Source organism: Myotis lucifugus, unplaced genomic scaffold, assembly GCF_000147115.1.
Source record: "Myotis lucifugus unplaced genomic scaffold, Myoluc2.0 scaffold_74, whole genome shotgun sequence".
NCBI classification, from domain to species: Eukaryota; Metazoa; Chordata; class Mammalia; order Chiroptera; family Vespertilionidae; genus Myotis; species Myotis lucifugus.
This window is the reverse complement of record NW_005871122.1, coordinates 3,719,094-3,737,178: the sequence shown is the minus strand read 5'-3', so window position 1 is coordinate 3,737,178 and position 18,085 is coordinate 3,719,094. Positions and strand designations below refer to the sequence as shown.

The window sequence follows — 18,085 nt, the reverse complement described above, 5'->3', positions numbered from 1 at the left end:
TGCTCAACATTTAATTCCAAATATATCCACTTAAAAAAGGGCCCAATCAAATGAGAACTCTTTTTTTAAAATCTGACGTACTAGATATTGGGAGATTATTGCTAAGTAAGCATATATTTTACCTTCAAATTTTATAAACTCCATATGCTCAATAAGTTGGTTATATAATGGTGACATGTTTGTAAAGAGGTGTTTGAATTATCTGAATTATGTAAAAGATTATAGCTTAACTATATGGACTTTGCCACTTAAGCAATACTAATTTTCTTGCAACTATTAATTATGTGTTGCCATACATGAACTGGTCTGCCTGAAATGCTTGTTTTCTGCACTATTATTCCACAGGAATGATGATAATTTTTGTAATAAAAATTGCTATTATTTAAGTTGTACTTCTGTGAAAAGGCACTAAAAGGTTTTAAACTAAAGAACAGAGTACATGCAAAGAATTAAATGACTGGTTTGTATCTACTTAACATATTTAGAGATAAGGGGGTTAGAAATATACTGCTGACCTGCTGGCATTAACTGTCAGACTAAACTAAAGTAAATAATAATCCTATATAATAAAAGTGATTGAAATGGCAGAAAGACCAGCAAGACCAGAGACCAGAACGACCACATACCCTTACCCCAGTAGTCCCACCCCCAAGCAGGAACCTCCATCCTTACTGGGGGCATGGCCAGCCTGAAAACCACCCATGGCCCCTCGCCCTGGCTGGCCCTGCCTCCCAGAAGGGACCCCCACCCCAAACCAGGGCCCCCATCACAGCAGACTGGCCGGCCCCCACCCATGCACTGGGTCTGTATCCTATATGATAAAAGGGTAGTATGCAAATTAACACCAATGGCAAATGACCAGAATGACCACTTGACCAATCACTATGATGAGATAACATGAGTGTGTTTATAAAGAAAGGGAAGTTATACGACAGTTCAGATTTACAAGCCATCTTAAGAAATTCCATAATGATTAAAAGTTGTAGTCAAGTTACCAATCAGCTGAAATTAGATTGAAAGTCAGATAAAGTGTGGAATATCTGTGATCATAACTTATTGGCAAAGCATTCAGGGGTAGATTTAGAAGAATAATTCATTTTATCTACCTGGCATTATAATGTGATGATACTAAAATTATTATAAATATTATAAATCAAATAGTTAAGAAAATACAGAATACAATGGAACTAAAAATGTTAAATTTCTATTAATTCCAACATTTAATTATTAAATGAGGTATATTTTACTTATTTAATATAAATAAGATAATTGAAAACCGTAAACTGCTTTAAGAAGGTACATGTAAATTGTAAATGTACTAGTTATATGTTTAAAAAGTAGTGGTAGCTAGTTTTGTTTTGTGTTTTAGGGTGGCAGGGATTAACAGTAGTGGCAGATAATTTACTTAGAGTTTGAGTTACCTGACATCATCTGTTTGTCAGCAGTGTATTATAAGTGTAGTAACATTCATGCATGCATGTCCTTACATATGTGTGTAAAGACTACTCAATTCAAAATATATTTTAAATAGTTTTTTCAGTGCTAACTGTTTTGATAATGTTTCCCTATATCCTCCTCATATTCAGAAGTTAGAAACCCTATTTTAATTTTATGCAAAGAACATGAGATGCTGAATTTCCACAGAAAAATAACAATACTTCATTTAATCACAACGAACTTCATTTCCTTGCAAAAAAATGGATGCATGTATAAGTTCATAAAAATTAAAAACAACTCCATGGATATCTCTATATAAGCAAAGTTATGTAGTGTGTATTCAAGGAAGTCTGTGCACAGACTTTTTAATAGTCCTGGTTGATAGTTTATAAATGCTGTATTTTTTTAAAAATATATTTTATTGATTTTTTACAGAGAGGAAGGGAGAGGGATAGAGAGTTAGAAACATTGATGAGAGAGAAACATCGATCAGCTGCCTCCTGCACACTCCCCACTGGGGATGTTCCCGCAACCAAGGTACATGCCCTTGACTGGAATCGAACCCGGAACCCTTGAGTCCGCAGGCCAACACTCTATCCACTGAGCCAAACTGGTCAGGGCTAAATGCTGTATTTTTAAAGTTAGTTTTGCTTTGCATTTCTATTTCAAAGATAATCACTAATTATTTCATTACTGTATAGTTTGAGCAATGCTAAATATACTTGAACCAAACATAGTTATATTTTGTCTGACCATGTGGGCAATAAAGAATTAGCTATTACAGCTAGTTTCAGAGATAGATAAAAATTGTATTTGATTTCCTCCTTAGGCAAAAGAACATTCAATCAGCAAAAGTACTAACGGTAACTTTCCATCTACAAAAAAGAAAGAATAAGAACTTTCCATAGTAACATTATTTTCAAATTCTCCAAATTACCACAGAAGTGTAAAACACCAATGACGTATTATTTCAGTAAACTAAGTCACTGTAAATTCATTCTAGAAAGGTTTTCATTAGAAATCAATTACGATATTTGTTGTAAAACAAAACTAATCTCTTAATTAGTTATCCCAGTTTTAAAAGTGCTTATTTTGACTCTGGTATAATACCTGTATTTCTCAATTTCATGGGTCACTATATTTTATTCATGTACTATCAAGCAAATATTAGTAGAAAGACTCTCTACAGTTTATTAAATGTAGAAAGATGGCTAAGATATTGTTGCTTCCTTTAATAAGTTTACATTTTAGAAGGAAAATGCAGATATGAAATAAAGCTCAAGTTAACATGATAAACCCTAACAAAAAGTACATAGATTTTGCTTAAGTGGCACCAAACTATTAAATCTTGATTGTGGATTATTTGCATCTTTGGCTAAGCCCATGTAGGTGGCACAAGAAAATATAAAGTAAATTAAAATGAAGAGACATTTTTAGTTGCATAGTCAGCCCCTCTTTACAAGTAATTGAACTCTCAGATAAGACTCAGAAGGCTATTACATGAAAATAAATCAATAGTTCAAAGGAGAAAAATATAGCATGTATCAGTATAATTCCCAATTAAAATCATATTTTACTCAACTTATTTTTATTGGAATCCATAACCGCCTTTGCTCCCTCTAACACCAATACAATGTTGATATGAAACTGTGCCAACCATAGTTCTCTAAACAATTATTTATTGAAAAAACTACCATCAGTACAATAGAATACAATACTCTGAGAAAACATTTTCCAAAAATGTTTCTTCATGGGATTATATATTAGGATTAACTATATGTTCCAATATATTTTTGACACATTAGCATAAATTCTGGAGAAAAAAAAAAGGGTTCGTTTCATCATCTATATATATAAAAGCCTAAGCGACCCTTTTGACCAAATGACCAGAACTACAGAACGACTGGTCAACCAGTTGCTATGACATGCACTGACCATCAGAGGGTAGACGCTCAAAGCACAAGCTGCCCCCTGGTGGTAAGTGCACTCCCACAGCCAACCTCCCATGGCTGGCCAACCTCCCGTGGTCCCTCCCCTGGTTGGCCACAGTTTCTCCCCCTGGCCAGCCAAGCTCCCACAGTCCTGGCCAGCCAACCTTCCACGGTCCCTCAACCCGGCTGGCCCCTATCACCGGCCAGTCCTAGGGACCTCACCTGTGCATGAATTCGTGCACCAGGCCTTTAGTATTAAATAAAGGAGAATGAAGTACTGAGAGAAACATCTTTTTTTTTTTTTAATGTTTAACAGAGGCTAAGTACAAATAGCAAAATTATCTATTTGGTATACTCACTTATGAAACTTTCTTTTCTAAAAGGATAGACAAATTTACAACCATCTATAGTTCTAAGTATTGTTTTTATATAGAACTTTAAAAAAAAGACTAGCAGCCACCTGCTATGGGGAAATACAAATTGGTTACTAATAATCATAAACATTAGGAGTCATGATTACTCTTAGGTTTATAAGGAATCTATAAGAATAATGAAAATCTGATTATTCTCCTTTATAACAATAGTATGTTAATGGCCATGGATTACTAATTTCTTTTTTCCACAAGAAATAATAAACATCCATTTTTCCCTTAGCACATTAGAAATGCATTTCAGTTTGGAATATAATGTGAAATTGTAAGTGAATTTTTAAACTGGAATTAGTAAATAATCATGGTGTGCCTGATGCAGTTCTTAAAAATTATGATTAGATGACTAGTTTGTATGTTATTCCTGTTGAAAAAATAAATCTCCCTCTATAGGTATAACTTTAATAACAGAAAAGAATTTAATGAATATGTGAACTATTACCTAAAGTCTAAAGTTATCAGCTTGGAGTATTATTTAGCTTGAACTTGATGAGTAAATTATAATGTAATCTTTAAAATAGCTTCACATTATTATTTCAGTATATTCAACTTTTAAGTGCAGATTACAAATCAAAAATTGCCAATATACTCAACTTCTAAAAGTCCAAGCAGAATAATGCGTTTTTATTCAGAATAACTAGAACTTCTGACTACAGACATACTGCCTAAGTTTTTGTTTGTTTTGTTTTTATTGTTTAAAGTTTTTATTGTGGTCGGCAAACCGCAGCTCAGGGGCCACACGCAGCTCTTTGGCCCCTTGAGTGTGGCTCTTCCACAAAATACCACGTGCAGGCGCGCACTTACAGTGGGATTGAAACTTCATGGTCCATGCGCAGAAGTCGGTATTTTGTGGAAGAGCCGGTAGTTTGTGGAAGAGCCACACTCAAGAGGCCACATGTGGCTCGTGAGCCGTGGTTTGCCGACAACTGGAAAGTATTACAAATAGTAGAACATATGTCTCCTTTTTCCCATATTGACCTCTCCCTGACCTCCCCCACCCACCTGGCACATGCCTTTACCTCCCTAGTGTCTGTGTCCATTGGTTATGCTTATATGCATGCATACAAGTCCTTTGGTTGATCTCTTACCTCCCCCTCCACAACCCTCCCCTACTTTCCTGCTGAAGTTTGACAGTCTGTTTGATGTTTCTTTGTCTCTGTATCTATTTTTGTTCATCAGTTTAAGTTTGAAAAACACAAGGTCTTTGCATTTACATGTTGGTCTATAAATGCCAACAACACAAAGTTGTCATTATTGGGGTTTTAAATTCAAATGGATTTATTTAGGGGTTTTTTTTTTTACTAAAATTTAATAACAATAATTTACAAATGTTTGTTTCTCAATATTTACCTACTATCAAAGTATAACCGTAAAACTGAAAATGTGGGGATTTTGATTTTTAAAAAATTATATTTTTCTGACTTTATCAGCTCCGATGCAATAATAGAAAACACAAATTAATCCAATAGAATTTAATACATAAACAGAACCACAAAAATTACAGAAACAATACTCTTTTCTTCAATTAGCTAAAAATAATACCCATGACGGTTAATGGCCTAACTCTTATGGTTTCTTTATATTGTCAGTGTCCTGATTGCATTCAGTATTTTCATCCTGTTTTCTATTGACAAATTCCCTAAAGTGAAAGAAAGTCACTTAAAAACACATTTCTTCATCAATTTAGCTTAGCATGCACTTTTCCAGTTTGCTTAACAACCATTCTCAGCTAATAGCTTGAGTAATTCAGTTCACTGTTATGTGCTTTGTGTATCTATCCTATATAATAAAAGGCTAATATGCAAATTGTCCCTATAGGCAGGAGTTCCACTGACTGGGAATTAGACATAAGCTGACCACCAGGGGGTGGGGTGGAACATAGCAGGTATCAGTGATGCGGTGCTGGAAGTGGGTGGCAATGGAGGCGCTGCTGGCCCCAATGGTCCTGATGAGAGTGGGACCATGGTGGGAGGGTGGAGCAGGTGAGCGATCACCATCCCACATGGTGGGATGGTGCCAGGCCAAGACACGTGCGAAGGGAGGCCCCAGCCAGAGGCGGCAGCAGGCAGCTGGGGAAAGGGAGTTCCCAGCCACCAGCCGCCAGCCACTAGGGACCCTACCTGTGCACAGATTTCATGCACTGGGCTTCTAGTATATATAAAAGGCTAAGTGACTACCCAACCACTGACCAGTCAGTAGCTATGACAAGCACTGACCACTAGGGGGCAGACACCCGAGCTGCAGTCATCTGGCAGTGGCAGTTCTCAGGTGGTGCATCCCAAAACTAGAGAGGAGAGAGCCTGATTCCTCGCAATTCCTCCCACACTCCAGAACCCCTTGGGGGATGTCAAAGAACTGGTTTTAGCCCAATCCCTGCAGGCCAGGTGAGGGACCCCCCCCCCGCCCCCCGGCAAAGGGACCCTGCTCACTTCTCAGACGCCCTTTGAGGCACAGCACAAGCCCATGGCCATAGAGGGACCGTGGGAGGTTGGCTCCAGGGCATGTCTGGCCCCTTTCACCCAGTCCCTCCCTGCCAGCCAGCAGCTGGGACCACCTGCATTAGTGCCTGCAACAGAGGGATTAATTAATTACCTTTCAATGTGCACGAATCTGTGCACTGGGGCACTAGTATATTATAAATGAAAGGATACAAATAAAAAAAGATATAATTATATTTATTAGCAAAACAAATGTAATGAACATTAAATCAAGCAATTATGAAAAAATAAAATTTTTAGCAAAGAATTTATAAATAGCAAGGAAGAAAAATCTGGGTATGTATCACAAAAAAGAACAAATTTATACAATAAATTTTCTGTATATTGCTATATTTACAAATGAGTAATTTATAAATTTCATTGTCATGTGTAAATTTTCTTTTCTCATCTTTTGCTATCTCTACTTCCTCACTCCCATTAACATTAGAGATATTTCCATTAGTCTCAAATGATCTTTGAAAAAGTCCAATTCTAAGCCCAAAGTCTCTCTCTTTAAAAAATAAAACAAACAAAAAAAAACCAGATTCTGAAGAAGCTGTTGAATAGATTTATTTTTTTTTCTTTAGAACTTCTTCCTGAGTCTTATTAATTTAGGCTCTTCTCTTCTAAGAATCCTTTGGTCATCCCCTGAAAAGATCTGGCTGATGCTTCAATAAAATGCATAAAAGTTCACTGTTACTTTGATCTGTAGGCAAAGAATCATGACATCCTGGGACACATGGGTGATAGCATTCCTTATGTAATTCTGATGAAATACATCAAAGTGGAATTCAATTTTGGTTGTCTCAGTAGCAGAGAAATGTAGACATATTGGAAGAAATTCAGAGAAAAGGCTCAAAATGACTAAGGGAATCAAGTGGCATTATAAGTAGAGATTAAAAGCTGGTGGTGGTGGGGGGGGACAAGGATGAAGATCTCGTCTCAACGATAACTAAAAAGTTACATGAAAATATCCAGAAACTTGATTTAAATATAATTGAAAGAAAATAATTGGCTAATTAGTACTAGGAGAAATAGTATAAATAAATATCTAAAATTTTAACAAGTTATTTTAGATTTTAATAGCCAGTTCTGAAAGGGTTAGTTACTCAGCCTTACAAATATGTTCAAAAGAACAACACAAATTTTATTAACAACTAGAGGCCTAGTGCATAAATTCATGCATGGGTGGGTCTGACCAGCCCACCCTGATTGGGGCCAATAGGGCTAGGTTGGCCAGAGGGCGGGGACGCAGGAGGTTGGCCGGCCAGCCCTGCCCCCGATTGGGATGGGGGGGCAATTGGGGGCAAGGACGGGCTGGGGGAGGGGCTGTGGTCAGTTGTCACATTGTCCCACTACCTGGTCAAACTCACAGTGGAACTCCTGGTCAAAGGGACAATTTTCATATTAGGCTTTTATTATATACTAGTGGTCCGGTGCACAAAATTTGTGCACGGGGGTGGGGGGAGGTATTCCTCAGCCTGGTCTGCATCCTCTCCAATCTGAGACCCCTCGGGGGATTTCCGACTGCCAGATTAGGCCAGATCCCACAGGATATCCGGCAGTCGGACATCTCTTGCAATCTGGGACCACTGGCTCCTAACTGCTCACCTGCCTGCCTGATCACCCCTAACCATTCTGCCTGCTGGCCTGATTGTTCCCAACAGTCCTCCCTTTCCAGCCTGATCACCTCTAACTGCCCCTCGAGCCAGCCTGCTCACTCCCAACTGCCCCCTCAGCTGGCCTGATCACCCCAACTGCCCCCCGCCACCAGCCTGCTTGCCCCCAACTGCCCTCCCCTGCTGGCCTGATCACCCCCAACTGCCCTCCCCTGCTGGCCTGATCACCCCTAACTGCCTCTGCCTCAGCACCGCTACCATGGCTTTGTCCAGAAGGACATCCGGAAGGTCTCCCAGAAGGTCTCCCAGTCTAATTAGTATATTACCCCTTTATTAGTATAGACTAGGGGCCCAGTGAACAAATTTGTGCACCTTGAAAGGAACTGTGGGTTGTGAGGCTGTGGTGGGCACAGAGGCGGGTCTCAGCCCATCCTCTCCACCCCCGCCTGGCCTTTCCCACCATGGCCCCCATTCTTGCTGACCACGCCAGCCCTGCTCACTGATGGCATGGAAGAGGTGGAGAAGCCCTAAGGGGTGATTGGGGCCAGCAGCTGCCACTCACAGCCACTGATGGTGCCGAAAGATTGGGGCCAGCGCCAGGTGCCGGCAGTGGATGCAAGCGGTGGCTCCAGCACCGGCAGTGGGTGTAAGTGCCAGGGGGGACCTCAGCGTGTGGGAGCAAAGAATTTTCAGTAACCACCGGAGAATTGCTTCAATGACAGTGACCAGTGCCCTGCCTTGGTTTGTTGCTACCACTCACCTGCTCCACCATCCCACCGCAGCCAGCACCCACCATGTTCTGCACTCTGCCGCCTGCTGCTGATTCACAGCAAAAGAAAACATCAACAAAACAACAAGAAAACCCACTGCATGGGAGAACATATTTGCCAATGATATCTCCGATAAGGGCTTAATCTCCAACATTTATAGGGAACTCATGCAACTTAACAAAAGAAAGACAAACAATCCAATCAAAAAATGGGCAATGGATCTAAATAGAGACTTTTCTAAAGAAGACATAAGGAAGGCCAAGAGACATATGAAAACATGTTCAAAGTCACTAATCATCCGAGAGATGCAAATCAAAACAACAATGAGGTACCATCTCACACCTGTCAGAATGGCTATCATCAACAAATTACAAATGCTGGCGAGGATGCGGAGAAAAAGGAACCCTCATGCACTGCTGGTGGGAATGCAGACTGGTACAGTCACTGTGGAGAACAGTATGGAGTTTCCTCAAAAAACTAAAAATGGAACTTCCATTTGACCCTGTGATCCCACTTCTAGGAATATATCCCAAGAAACTAGAAACACCAGTCAGAAAGGATATATGCACCCTTATGTTCATAGCAGCACAATTTACAATAGCTAAAATTTGGAAACAGCCTACGTGCCCACAGCAGATGAGTGGATTAAAAAACTTTGGCACATCTATGCAATGGAATACTATGCCGCAGTAAAAAGGAAGGAACTCCTACCATTTGCAACAGCATGGATAGAGCTGGAGAGCATTATGCTAAGTGAAATAAGTCAATCAGAGAAAGATAAATATCACACGATCTCACTCATTTGTGGACTATAATGAACAACATAAACTGATGAACAAAAACAGATCTAGAGACAGAGAAGCATCACTGAGATGCTCAAACCTCAGAGGGAAGGTAGGGGAGGGTGGGGGTAAGGAGAAGAGATCAACCAAAGGACTTGTGTGCATGCATATAAGCACAAGACAACAGGGGGTGAGGGTGAGGGCAAGACTGGGGGGATGAGGGGACAATGGGGGGATAAAGACATGTCTGTAATACCTTAATCAATGAAAAATTAAAAAAAATAAAATGCAAAAGGTTAAAGACAAAGATAGAATCATAAAAGCAGCAAGAGAAAAGCAGTTAGTTACCTACATGAGGCTGTCAGCTGATTTTCAACAGAAGCTTGGCAGGCCAGAAGGATTTGGCAAGAAATATTCAAAGTGATGGAAAAAAAGTACCTGCTCTAAAATTACTCTACTAGCAAAGTTTGTATTTAGAATCAAAGAACATATAAAGAGCTTCCCAGACAAGAAAAAGCTAAAGGAGCTTATCACTGCCAAACCAGTAGTACAAGAAATGTTAAAGGGTCTTCTTTAAGCAGCAGAATAAAAGATAAAAATATTAATAATAAGAGCCATAAAACATGAAATCTTACCATTTGCAACAGCATGGATAGACCTATAGGATATTATGCTAAGTAAAATAAGTCAGTTAGAGAAAGACAAATACCATATGATTTTACCTATATGTAGAATCTAAAGAGCAATATAAATGAACAAACAAAACAGAAACAGATTCATAAATACAGAGAACAGACCGATTGTTGCCAGAGGGGAGGGGTATTAGGGGACTTGGTGAAAAAGGTGAAGGGATTGATAAGTACACATTGGAAGTTAAAAAATAGACATGGGGATGTAAAATACAGCATAAGAAATATAGTCAATAATTTAATAACTATGTATGGTGCCAGTTGGGTAATGGGAATATCAAGGGGAATACTTTTTAAATTACTATTGTCTAACCACTATACCATACAACTGAAACTAATACAATTTATTGTTGAATGTAAACTACAATAATAAGAGACAAATATTCTAATTGACTGTACCTTTGCTACGCCCACCAGCCAATCAGAAGAGTATGCAAATTAACCCAACAAAGATGGCCATTAATTTGCATACATAGGTGCCCAGGGAAGACTGAAGACAGTGTAGAAGAAAGCCAAGCACTGCAGAAGGGAGCCAAGTGGGGGAGAAGGTAACGAATCGGAGGTAGCAGAGATGGGAGCAGAGCTGAGGCAGTGGACACGGGAGGGAGCAAAGTTGCAAAGAAGGGAGGGAGCAAGGCAGTGGACATGGGAAGGACCCGAGGCGGCGGGGAAGGGAGGGAGCCGAGCCAAGGCGGCGGGGAAGGAAGTGAGTGAGGCAGTGGAGAAGGGAGGGAGCGAGGCAGTGGAGAAGGAAGGGAGCGAGGCAGTGGAGAAGGGAGGAAGCCAGGTGGCAGAGAAGGAAGGGATGAAGCGGGGGAGAAGAGAGAGAGTTGAGGCAGCAGAGAGGGGAGGGAGCCGAGGCGGCAGAGATGGGAGGGAGCTGAGGGCGAAGTGGCGAATGGAGGGAGCGAGGCAGCTGAGAAGGAAGCGAAGCAGCTCGCCTCAGTGAGCTTCACTCCCTTCTCTGCTTCACTCCGGTCTCAGGAAGCCCTATTGCAGGAATCTTCCTGCAACAGGCCTCTAGTAATTTAATATTTTTTCAAAATGTGAAAAATAAAAAAATAAAAACACAAAGATGACCAGATTTTTAAAAAATTGACATGATTTGAAATTGCACATTCTAATAATAACAAAAGTTTATTTTCCATACTAATTTTTGAGCTGGCAATGAAAATAAAATGCAAAATGAGTGTAAGTCAAGATAACAGCTCAATATATAGTTAAAAAACACAACAAAATGCTGGTTAGGTTCTTCACGAAGCCTTGGATTTATTCCACATATTTTTTTTTTTGCTGTTGTTAATCCTCACTTGAGGATATGTGTTCCATTATTTTATTTTATTTTTTTTTTAGGGTGGAATGTAGGGAGATAGAGAGGTATATAGAGAGAAGAAACATTGATGTGAAAGGGACACATTGATTGGTTGCTTCCCACTACCTGGGCTGAGGATCAAACCTGCAACCTAGGGTTGTGCCCTTGATCGGGAAAGAACCCATGACCCTACAGTGCATGCGCTGATGCTTTAACTAGTGAGCCACACCAGCCAGGGCTCTACATAATTTTTATACTTATATTTGCAATCAGAAAATGCCTCAAACTAAATGTGTAATATTTTAATATAATAATTTTGTTGTGCAATATTCAGCTTGTGAAATACCAGTGAATAAAAGGAAATTAAAGTTGCAATCCTAAAACCATATCTGAACTTCAATTAATCCTGGAAAACTGCAGATCAGATTTAATTGTCAGTAAATTTGAAAGTTTAACATGCTAAATTTCAAATGTGTTATTCTTTGTTTCTATTCAACATATTACTTTAATTACTTTTAACTTTAAAAACTCAGCTGCCCCTGTGTCGTGCTGCTCTGCACGGCCCTGGTGGAGATAGTCATCCACCCCTGGCTGACGACCACCTATGTGACCTTTGTGGTTGGGGAGCTTCTGCTTCTGGTCCTGACGGTCTGCTCGCTGGCTGCCATCTTTCCCCGGGCCTTTCCTAAGAAGCTTGTGGCCTTCTCGACGTGGATTGACCGGACACACTGGGCCAGGAACACCTGGGCCATGTTAGCCATCTTCATTCTGGTTATGGCAAATGTCGTGGACATGCTGAGCTGCCTGCAGTATTACATGGGACCCAACAATGGCACCTCAGGGATGGCGACAGAGGGCGGCTGCATGGAGAACCCCAAGTATTACAATTATGTCACTGTGCTGTCCCTCATCGCCACCATCATGCTGGTGCAGGTCAGCCACATGATGAATCTCACCGTCATGCTGCTTTTCAGGGACACTGTGTCTGTCATCAACCTCTGTGCCTGGTGTCCCATCTCTGATGAATATGACCGCAGATGTTTCCAGGAACAGGGCTTTCCTCTGGTCGCCTTTGAGAAGATGCAGATACTCTCCACCCCAGGGCTCAATGGCACTGGCAGGCTGCCCCCGATGCCTTCTAAGTACACGATGACAGTGATGATCTTCGTCATGATGCTGAGCTTCTACTACTTCTCCTGCCACATGAAAAAACTCAAATGGACACTGTTCTTGTGGAAGATTGAGGTCCATGACCAGAAGGAATGTGTTTACGAGATGCAACGCTGGAATGGGTCCCTGGTCACCAACCTGTTGCCCGAGCATGTGGCATGCCATTTCCTGGGGTCCAAGAAGAGAGGTGAGGAGCTGTATAGCCAGTCTTATGATGAGATTGGAGTCATGTTTGCCTCCCTGCCCAACTTTGCTGACTTCTACACAGAGGAGAGCATCAATGATGGTGGCATTGAGTGTCTGCGCTTCCTCAATGAGATCATCTCAGACTTTGACTCTCTTCTAGACAATCCCAAATTCTGGGTCATCACCAAGATCAAAACCATTGGCAGTATCTATATGGCAGCTTCAGGAGTCACCCCAGATGTCAACACCAACGGTTTTCCAGCTCCAGCAAGGAGAAAAAGTCAGACAAGGCGCGCTGGCAGCACCTGGCTGATCTGGCTGACTTTGCACTAGCCATGAAGGATACGCTTACAAACATCACCGACCAGTCCTTCAACAACTTCATGCTGCGCATAGGAATGAACAAAGGTGAGGTCCTGGCTGGGGTCATTGGAGCCCGGAAACCACACTACGACATTTGGGGCAATACAGTCAACGTCACCAGCAGGATGGAGTCCACAGGGGTCATGAGTAACATTCAGGTGGTAGAAGAAACACAAGCCATCCTTTGAGAGTACGGCTTTCGCTTTGCGAGGTCGGGGGCCCATCTTTGTGAAAGGGAAGGGGGAGCTGCTAACCTTTTTCCTGAAGGGGCGTGATAAGCCAGCCGCCTTCCCGAATGGCTCTTCTGTGACCCTGCCCCGCCAGGTGGTAGACAACTCCTGATGGCCTCTAGCCCCAGGGAGGATGCATGTTTTGGAATCAAAGCCCTTGGAAAAGGACAAATGACTAAGTCCCAACAGTCCCAAATTGCTGAAGTGCACACTCACATAGACTTTAGATTTTAAAATCTCCTCAAGCCTTCATTTCCTGCGCTCTGAGGGTGGCCAGACTATTTATTCCTCAGGGTGCCTGTAGCTTCCCCAGAGTGAGGGTCTTAGGCATAGTACTGCACCAGCCCTTCTTCCCCCCCAGAGGCCATGGCCACTGTGAGCAGGATGTGTCAGAGGTGGGAGCTCAGCTGGAGGGGAAGAAGTGGCAGGGCCACTATGCTGGTGAGTCCACTCCCAGCTATAACTTGAAAGCAGGGCTTTTCATTCTGAAGAGAGCACAAGCTGGAGCCCTGTCTCTGTATGATCTGAGTTTGGTCAAAGGGCCCTGTCCTGATAATCTTGAAAGGTTCTTCTGGAACCCCTGTCACCTTAGTCATGGGAGCAGTAAGTGCAATATTTCCTTTCACCTGGTGGGAAGGAAAGGGAATTTATTTCTGAAAGAAAAAATATATCAACAGATCTACATTTCTATTTTTAACTTTCTGTTAAGAAACACTTTCCGATATTGCCTTGCCTTTTGAGCTCTTGTTACTGTCACCTTTGCTATTGCTTTAAAAGAGAATTTACCCCTCTGATGAAGCTTATGTTGGTAGGGACATCTGAGGCTGTTGATGAATGCCAGCAGCTCTGATGGCGAAAAAAAAAAAAAAAAAAAAGAGAATTTACAGGTATTGATAAAGAACAAGACTGTTTTATTAAAAGCTTTCTTCAACTTGAAAAAAACCACAAACGTATGTTATTATACCTTCAAAAAAGCCTACAATGCATATTAAGTATTATGTTCATGTTTACAAGTAAATATCAACTTAAATTGGTATTTATGAGCCTTTAGCAATACAGTAATTGGTTTACTGTTTAATTATTTTAAATCATAATTTTCTAATAAGTATTTTCTCATTCAGGGCTATTTTAATCATGAAAACTTAAACAATTAAGTTTTTTGTTACAATACTAAAGGAAAATAGGAACCCAACTTTAAACATAATGAAAATAAATAGCATTAATAAATTATGTAGTGTGTTCTCTTCTTACTCATTTCACATATTAAATCAAAATTTATTCTTGTTTAGCGGTTCACTTTACAGAAGAAAATAAATAAAACATCATCAAAGTGACAATGTTTTCGTGAATGACAGACGACATCTGATTCATTGTAGTTTATATCTAACAAGGGCACCCTATCTGTCAGTTATCTTTCATTCATGAGGTATAATACTTGTTCATGGTTGCAATGTGAAAAAAAAGAAAAGGGCATATTTACTTTTTAGCAAAATTATGTTAAAAGTTTATTTAAATTTGGCTAGATTTAAATTCAGCCAATACTTGAAATATATATTTTATTTATTTGCCTATATAAGCAAAGTGAAATATCAATGACATTTTAGATTTATTTTCAGAAGCAATGTTACTTATCTTTTTTAGACCTAACCCAAAAAGTAGAAATACCCTCAAGATCCATATTGCCAAATATCCTAGAACATATAAATGCTAGTATGTTTGAGTACTTTTAAGAGTAAAAACATAAGTATTTCAAATCAGTAATATATTTCAAAGATGATACATTTTAAACTACCTTTATAATTTTTACACACTAGTGTTCAGTCCTTTAGAAGTTTTAATAAACAGGAAGCATACATGAATAATTTTAACACATTAAATATTACCTTAAACCCTATTAGGATCACTTGATAGATTTTTCAATGTATAGGTTCTCCTACTATCTCTCTTTTATCTCTTCATCACAATTTATTTGTTGGTGAACTTGGGCCATTTTCCCACAGCATATTCTAAAGTTTTGGATTTTGTTTAAGGTGTTCTCATGGTGTTCTTATTCTTTTGCTTTGTATATCCTATAATAAATGCTAATTGGATCTAGATATTTTATCAGATTCACATTTAATATTTGGGACAAGAATACTTCATGTGTGTGGTTTTGTTACAAAAGTTTACTTTTTAATTTAAAAAAAATCTTTATTGTTGACAGTATTACAGATGTAATACAGAAGTTTATCTTAAACGTTCTTTACCTCCTGTAACATGTTCATATGATTAACTTAGAAATCCAAAAGAAGTCAATGTCCTAGTAATACTGGAAAATATATATTAAAATACATCCACCATGAATTCTAGTAACAGGTGCACTTTTACTTTTGTAAGATACATAAGGTATTGTTTACTTCAAACTCAGAGTAATCTTGTTTGTGATGTAGTTTCTGTTAAAAGTTTGGATTGTAGTTCCTGAAAGAGGTCAGAGGAGGAAAAACAAATGTGGGAATAGACCACAAGTGGTATTTGATTAAAATACTGAGGGGACTAACATATCTTTTTATGTATTTCCTGTATTATTAAAGAATTTTTCTGAGTTAACAATCTCCACACTGTTGTACAGACAGTGCAGTGTGCATGGGATATACCAGAGAACAACAACAAAACCCCTCTACCCATTGATTTACACTATATTTATGTCAATTAATGAGCAGGTTATTCTATTTAGATTATGTAGTCTTAATTTATGGCTATGACTTCATTTCTGACAATATAGAAATACTTGTATCTTAATTTAGGCTTTTCTTCATTTTCCTCTAATCTAACAGATATCAAGATGTGAATATGGATGAAAGTAGACCAATGATACAAAAATCCTTTGTAGTTCCTTTGGTCAGTAAAAAACTCTTAGCAACTGGAAAGTTTACTCCTATAGTATTCGTCTCTCAAGTAAAGGATTTACGAATTTTAAGTAATTATTCAAGTCTGCAAAGTGCTTTAGTGCAGTAAAACTTAAGCACACTGTTATTTCTAAAACACAATCTACAAATTCGTGCTGCAGTTGGTATGAGTGAAATGTAGCAAAATTTATTGGAGGTGCATATGATAAAAATATTGGAATTGAACATGTTATGAACTTTCTTGTTTAGTGAATTATTTATATTTCAATTTTTAACAGATTTTTAATGACTTGGAACCATCTTGCATGAGGCTTCCTAATACATTAATTTAATATACGGTATTTGACTTTCACCTTTAGAGGTTTGGGTTTAATTTGGCTCTGATCTCAGTTTGAATGAATTTAATGGCTTCAATTTAGGCCATTTGTCCACATCACTGGCTACAAATTTATGGTAGTAATATAAACTTGAGAGTCTTTGCTCAGGAGAAGCTTGGGATTTTCACAGGATTGCTAAACAGCAGGCAAGTATTTGGCCTAATCATTTGGCTCTTAAAGAGGACTATTAATTTCTTATTTTCATAAACATCATTTCCCACCAAATTTATTGTAAAACAGGAAAATATGTTCCAGTCAAAAACATTATTCATGAAATAAAATGAAAGACCAGGTTTATCGTGTCCATGTAGAGTAAAATAATCTTACAAATAATTCAAACACCGAATGTGTCCAGAAGAAATTTACATGTAACTGAGGTACCTGGATTTTGCTTACATTTTCTAAATAATGAAGTTTTTACTTTAAAGAGTTATTTTCATAGCAGGCTGATCTTGAGGATGCTTTGAGATACCTGATCACAATCACAGAGGTACTACTTAAAATTCTAGCACATCCTTATTCCCTGTGTAACAGCTCACTATAAATGAGAACAAAGAAGAATATAAACCTCACATGCAAACTATCTCTCCATGTAAAGAGGCAAAATCTGACTTTTATGTTAGTAAAATATGTTTTGCATATATTTGTAAAATCTGGCCTTTATGAAGAAAGTTTTGTCTCAATTCATAAGAATAAACAAAAAATAGAAAAACTCTCTAGAAGGTAACACAAATGGAAGTTTCTATGTGGCCTTGTTATAATGGTGCTGCAAAAAAAAATCACATTGATTAACAATTTAGTATTTTTTAACTTGCCCATTTAATAATTAATTTATCTTTAAAATCAATTATGCATGCATTTAAGATCTCTTGGTACCGAGATTGTGCATCCTATACACATTTTATAAAAAACTAAAGGCCTGCTGCACAAAATTCATGCATGGGGGGTGGGTCCCCTCAGCCCAGCCTGCACCCTCTCCAATCCAGGACTCCTCGGGGGATGTACTAACTGCACTTAATAGCAGTTGGACATCCCTCTTACAATCCTGGACCGCTGGCTCCTAATCGCTCACCTGCCTGCCTGCCTGATCACCCCTAACTGTGCCCTCCCTGCCAGCCTGGTTGCCCTTAACTGCCTCCCCGCCAGCCTAATCATCCCCAACTGTCCCCCCTTGCTGATTAGGTTGTCTCCAACTGCACCCCCCTCTGCCTGCCTGGTTGCCCCTAACTTCCCCCCCCCCATGCCAGCCTGGTCGCCCCATGCAGCCTGTTGTTCAGTCGTTTGGTTGTCCCTCACTAACCCCCCTGCCTTCCTGGTCGTAGGAAGCCATCTTGTGATGGCATGAGGGTTAATTTGCATATTACCTCTTTATTATATAGGATGAGCTGACCATATTAAAATAGTCATCTATACTAGTATATATAAAATC

General features: G+C 39.4%; 1 non-coding gene and 1 pseudogene across 1 annotated transcript; both read left to right on the top strand.

Annotated features, from left to right (window-relative positions):
* The window catches only part of LOC102441937, a 51,429-nt pseudogene extending 37,923 nt beyond the window's left edge, over positions 1–13,506 (top strand).
* A 669-nt stretch (positions 13,507–14,175) lies between these two features.
* On the top strand, positions 14,176–14,253 carry LOC111826390. The gene has a single exon (XR_002829727.1). It is a non-coding gene; the product is annotated as a small nucleolar RNA SNORD74 (small nucleolar RNA).
* The last annotated feature ends 3,832 nt before the right edge of the window (positions 14,254–18,085 follow it).